The sequence below is a fragment of the Neoarius graeffei genome, chromosome 5 (assembly GCF_027579695.1).
Source record: "Neoarius graeffei isolate fNeoGra1 chromosome 5, fNeoGra1.pri, whole genome shotgun sequence".
NCBI classification, from domain to species: Eukaryota; Metazoa; Chordata; class Actinopteri; order Siluriformes; family Ariidae; genus Neoarius; species Neoarius graeffei.
In genome coordinates this window covers 90,603,398-90,609,947 of record NC_083573.1, presented here as the reverse complement: position 1 = coordinate 90,609,947, position 6,550 = coordinate 90,603,398, and the positions used below count along the sequence as shown (strand labels likewise).

General features: G+C 39.2%; 1 long non-coding RNA gene across 1 annotated transcript; it reads left to right on the top strand.

Moving 5' to 3' along the window:
- Window positions 1–1,000: 1,000 nt before the first annotated feature.
- Window positions 1,001–1,760, top strand: LOC132886161 (uncharacterized). The gene is made up of 2 exons (XR_009654672.1): window positions 1,001–1,383; window positions 1,472–1,760. It is a non-coding gene; the product is annotated as an uncharacterized LOC132886161 (long non-coding RNA).
- Window positions 1,761–6,550: the final 4,790 nt, after the last annotated feature.

Below are 6,550 nucleotides of genomic sequence, written 5' to 3'. Positions count from 1 at the left end.
TCTCCATAGGTGTATAGAGGCCCATTTCCAGCAACTCTCACCCCAGTGTTCTAATGGTACAATGTGTTTGCTCATTGCCTCAGAAGGCTAATGGATGATTAGAAAACCCTTGTACAATCATGTTAGCACAGCTGAAAACAGTTGAGCTCTTTAGAGAAGCTATAAAACTGACCTTCCTTTGAGCAGATTGAGTTTCTGGAGCATCACATTTGTGGGGTCGATTAAATGCTCAAAATGGCCAGAAAAATGTCTTGACTATATTTTCTATTCATTTTACAACTTATGGTGGTAAATAAAAGTGTGACTTTTCATGGAAAACACAAAATTGTCTGGGTGACCCCAAACTTTTGAACGGTAGTGTATATATGTATTGTATGTGTGTATATATGCATAGCATAAGTATTTCTATATATATTATTTGATTTGGGCGATATTATACCATGTTGGTATGTCTTGGTATGTTGGTATGTTTTTTTTGTTGTTGTTGTTGTTGATTTTGTTTTCTTTTGTATATATAGTTTATTATGGTGGAAAGTGACGTTTGATTAACGGTGGTATAGAGGGTTAGGATTTGATAAGTTATTTAGTTCTTCCTAATCCTTTCCGAACATTATTATGTTATTGCCTTGTAGCTACGCTATTCTGTTTATGACGATGTTTTGATGATTACATTTTTTATTTTTATTTTTTGTTTTTTTTTTGTTTGTTTCATAACTTCTTTACTGTTCGGAATAAAGCAATCAAAATCAAATCAAATTACGGAAATCTGTTGCAGGGTTTGGTACCTCACAACCATGCCCCAGGGTCGCGGTGAACCCAGGGGAAAGTTTGGGGGAGAAGTACAGGCAAAGTACTTGTCAAGTACAGGTTGCACACCTGACTTCCTCAAGGCGTGGGAAAAATTGCACCATTAGCCTGTGGAAAGCGTATATCTGACGCACGTGATCAGTGTGTGTTCAGTGAGTGTGGAGTGTGTGAGACTTGCATTTTACCAGTTTCCTGCGCTACGAGTTCGGGCCGCACTTGTGAAGCGTCTATGACGCATGTGATTAGCACGTTGCAATCACTCATAACTTGTGTGTGATGCAAGCCAGGAGTGGGTATAAAACCAGCGTGTCTGCAGCATTCTGCATCTGTCTTTCGACTGAAGAATATTGGATATTTTATGGGAAAAATTTAAAAATTTTCAGTTTAAAATTTAGAAAATGGGACCCAAGAAGAAGCGAGCAAAAGTGAAGTAACCCAGCCTGAAACAGCAGAGTGGGAGGAGGAGGAAGAATTTGATGATGATGGCAGCAGCACCGGCAAGCCCTGCACGGACAGGGAGAAGTATGCCTTCAAGCCGGCAGAAGGCACAGCACCCCGCCAGAGGTATTTTCACAGGTAAATACACATGCTTTAAACATTCATTTCAGTATCTATATGCTTATGTAATTAATATTATATATTCTGATTTTCATGTATGTTTCAGCTAACGATCCCCAGAAGTGAGGACATTGCAATCCCATCATCACTGTCAGGCCATTGTGCCATGCTCAGTGATGAGGACAAGGACATCCTGACACCCCGTCCCACCACTCAGCAGGAGCAGGAGCAGGACAGCAGCTCGGAGTCAAAGTGTGTTTCAGTGCTCAAACTGTTGGCCTATTTAGTTGGGATTTTTTTACTGTGTAATAAAATGTGTTATTCCCTTATACTCATGTTTTATTATTTGACGTTTGCATGGTAAATTAAACCTATACTCAAATAAAAACAGCAAATGAGGTGGTCTTCTTCCTTTCTACAATGCTACACGATCGGTTCCTTGGTTCCTCCCCAATATACATACCCAGAGTCTTGCCCCTTGTGTCGCGTGCAGGTCACGTGCGCTGTACGCAGGTCGCGTGTGCTGCATGCACACCAAACATAGGGGTAAAAAGTGAGATGTACTTCTGTCTTGTGTGCCAGACAAATAGCAAGTGTGGAATACTTGTGTAGTACTTCTGAGGCACGTCACTAATACAGTGACCATGCGTCACTCATGCGGCTTACTGTCATCACAAAAAGACCCTATTAGCCACGCTGGTGACTTGGTTGAGGTGTACAAAAGGAGTACGGATCCCATACGTAGTGTATGCATTCTTGATTTGTTGCAAGACCCATAGAATTTGCATGTGCAGGACCAAAAGTCTCCACAGGCAGTCTGCGACCTTCTACGGCGCTGAACACACACAAGTGTCGTGCAAGTCTCAAGCACAGTTTTGCCAATTTTTTTTACCGTAGACTGCCCGTAGCAGCACGTACGGTGGGGTGTGAGTGAGGTTTTACTGGTATATCAACCACCAGAATGTGTGCATGGGTTATTTTGAAGTCCAAGCTGTACAGTATGACCCCAAATAATGTAGTACGACTTGGAAAAAACTTCCATGACTATTCCTAAATTGCATGCATTTATTATTTATTATGATGTTTTGGGTCATATTTATGCAGAAATATAGAAAATTCTAAAGGGGTCACAAACTTTCAAGCACCACTGTAGTTATAGTTATTGGTGTTGTGGGACCAGGCCTTTACACTGATTTGTGCCTGATGTTGTCATGCTGTTAGCGTGGCTGCAAAACATATTAAACAGATTTGCTATTGGATTTGCTAATAATTCTAATAAAAGCAATAAAATAAGAGATGCACGTTTGAATAATTCACTGTTGAAACTGATTAAAATTAAAAGATAAGGAGTTTAATGGAAGAGTTCCAGATCTAAATGGCACCCTAATCATGGACTTGGCCATAAGTGGACATAAGTAGCAGCTGGGAAATGTGCTAAAGATGTGGCTCAGACTGAAAAAAACTGAAGCTTTAATTAAACTTAAATAAACCGTGTTCGGTGTGTACATCCATGCTGAACTTTCCTGATCAGGATTTATCATATTTTCTGTAAAAGCTCACCATCACCATTGTGACTACTATGTGATTCTCACTTATCTCATACATATGTATGAGGGGCTATGGAGAACACATCACTCTCTCTCTCTCTCTCTCTCTCTCTCTCTCATTCTTCCATAGTCTCATAATGCAATTACCTCTCAAACAGCACTGGGGCAGTAAACCATAAATATTCATGCAAATCACACAATTCATCTGAGATATGTTGGAGTACAGTCAGGACAGCACTCTGCTCCTCTTTAAAACAAGATGCTGGCAGCACAATCATTAAAAACGTCACGAATGGCCGACTCGCCCTCTCTTCTCCCGCCTGACAGACAGAGACCGTGCATATGGGCCACTCGCAGGCACACAGGCTGATAGACTTTAAAAAAAAAAAAAAAGCCCAGGTTCTGTTGCTGAGAAGGCCATCATTATGTTTCAGAGCCAGATCACAGTAATGGTCCAGACAGCGAGAGAGACGGAAACAGGGAACGATGGATAAGGAGAGGGAGAGATGAAAGCATACAGCATGTCTCAGGGTCAGCTTTCAAAGAGCACCTCTTCAAATGTTATCACAGACAATTCACCATCATAAAGTGACCTTTAATCAATAAAGGAAAAGAAAAAACAGATGTCCTGAAATTATTCAATGTATCATAATAAGCCTTGATAAAGAAAGGGGTTGCTCCAAGAGGGGAAAGGAATCTCTTTCGGATGAGATGGTGCTGAAATAAAAATGGTCCAAAGTCATTATATGACTTAATTTTGAAATTTTTTCTCAAGTTAATAACCTGTTAATTGAGGATGTCATATATTAAATACTGTATCGCGTTATCTGAAGACGATATTTTGAAATTTTAACTGAATATCTCCTTATTTTGATTTCATTATCTCATTATTTTGATTTCGCAACACCTTCTTACAACATTATATCATTATTAGCTCATCCAACCGACAGGCAGGCGGCACGGTGGTGTAGTGGTTAGCGCTATCGCCTCACAGCAAGAAGGTCCTGGGTTCGAGCCCCGGGGCCGGCGAGGGCCTTTCTGTGTGGAGTTTGCATGTTCTCCCCATGTCCGCGTGGGTTTCCTCCGGGTGCTCTGGTTTTCCCCACAGTCCAAAGACATGCAGGTTAGGCTAACTGGTGACTCTAAATTGACCGTAGGTGTGAATGTGAGTGTGAATGGTTGTCTGTGTCTATGTGTCAGCCCTGTGATGACCTGGCGACTTGTCCAGGGTGTACCCCGCCTTTCGCCCGTAGTCAGCTGGGATAGGCTCCAGCTTGCCTGCGACCCTGTAGAAGGATAAAGCGGCTAGAGATAATGAGATGAGATGAGAACCGACAGGCAATAAACTTTGCCCATCATGTGTTGTCCATTGTCCGTCCATCGTCTGGCATCCGTCTGGCGTTGTCCACATTTCACAAAAATTGTTTCTTTTCTCTCAATTCTTCACCGATTTTTGTTCTTTTTTGGCAGGAAGGTAGGTCTGCCTGGGGTGCATATAGCTTCTACCCAAATTTGCATAATTGCAATCAATAATGAAGATATGGAGTAATTAATCAATCCCTAACGAACAGTTTCCACACAAATCGCTTCTTCTCCATCAATTCTTCACCAATTTTGATTCTTTCTGGCATGAAGGTAGGGGGACCTAGGGTGCATATAAGTTCTACCCTGATTTGCTTAATTACAATTATTAATGAAGTTATGGACTAATTAAGCCTTAATGAGCAGTTCAACAAAAATCACATCTTCTTGGTCAATTCCTCGCCGTTTTGGATTCTTTCTGGTAAATAGGTCGGTATTCCTAGGGTGGATATCACTTCTATATATAGCTTGTATATAGTGTATATAGCTTGCAACATTTATTGCGCAAGGTGGCCCACTTTAGATCTTTCCGTCTGGACTAGACGGGGCCGGAGTGAGCTACGCCGTCACTGATGGTCTCATTTTGAGTTACTCTATATTATATATTGAGGAATAACATGAGAGACTGTGCAGTTATAGCAAAATAATCCATGCCAAATTTATTATTTTCATACGTATAACATAACGGTTTGAAGTGTACAAAGATTACTATTTATATTACAATGATTTACCAAAGATTACAATGCGTAATATATTAATGAACTTAATTGTGCATGTTAACTCTTTACAGTGCCCTCCATATTTATTGGCACCCCTTATAAAGATTTGTAAAAAGAGTTAGAAAAAAATCCACCTTTTGGTGAAGTCACTTCATCTCACACTGAAAAAATGGGAATAATCCAGCCTTTAATTTAAATACATTTATTGAGAGAAAAACAGATCCCTCATCAAGAAATAATTATTTTCAACAAAAATACTTGTGCCAGAATTATTCCAGATTTTTTTTTTTTTATTGATTCATGACAAGAAAAAGATTCTAGGACATTACTTATTTAACACTGATTGATTGATTGATTGATTGATTGATTGATTGATTGATTGATTGATTGATTGATTGATTGATTGATTGATTATTTGTCACATGCACAATCGTTAAAAACAATGGCAGCGAAATGTTGTGTGTGGCAAAACAGCTCTGCACAGTACTGTGCATAAACCTCTAAAAATATTTTAAAAAAGTTACAAAAAAAAGAAAATGTCACTATGCAGTATAAAATTATATATTGCTATTTCGATAATATTTTTAAATTCATCAAACAATCAATCAGTTGTTGTTGTTTTAACTCAACCAAATTTGTTGGAGGAGGTTAGGTTTTAACTTCCATTTGTTTGTTTGTTCCCAATGTAACTCAAAAAGTAATTAAGAGATTTTAATGAAATTTAGTGGAAAGGTCAGCCATGGACCAAGGAACAATTGATTAGGTTTTGATGCAAATCCAGATATGTATGTCGATCCAAGATCCAGATATGTACGTAGATCCAGGAATTTTTTTGTCCCTTCCCAGTGCAACTCAAGAAATAGTGAATGGATTGGGATGAAATTTGGTGTTCAGGTTTAGTATTATCCTAGGTTCAAGTGACTTGATTTTGATGTTGATAATATGTGGCTTGGCAGAGGTATTCACTCTACCAAGTGTCCTTCTAGTTTACTAATTTATTGACTATAAGCTTATAATTACTCCATATGTACGCTAGATGTTGCTTTACTGGAATTCAATCACATCACATCATCACATTTGATCACATCAAATCAAATGATCAGTAATTCACTTTAGTGTGTTCAGCTATGGTCCAGGTTTTGACTTTGAACAATTAAAACCCTTTGGTGACTGACCCCTTGAAAATGGTTCCTCCAGGAACGATGACTTTTCAGTTGTCAAGACAACGGAAAAACTAAAATACAAAAACAGAAAGATACGTCACAATGCTCTTGTGCACAAAACAAAATGCTCTTGTATTTTAGTTTTTCCGTTGTCTTGACAACTGAAACGCCATCGTTCCTGGAGGAACCATTTTCAAGGGGTCAGTCACCAAAGGGTTAAATTGACAGGATATTTGCTTTTATTCTATCCACATTCACTGGATATGAGCAATCATGCTCTCTGAGTGGCTACTCGACTACAAGGATATCAGCTCATATACCATGAGTAGAGAAAAACAAAATGGCGGAGCGTGTTGCTGAACCAACCGAGGACGAAATAAAAACTACTCGAAAA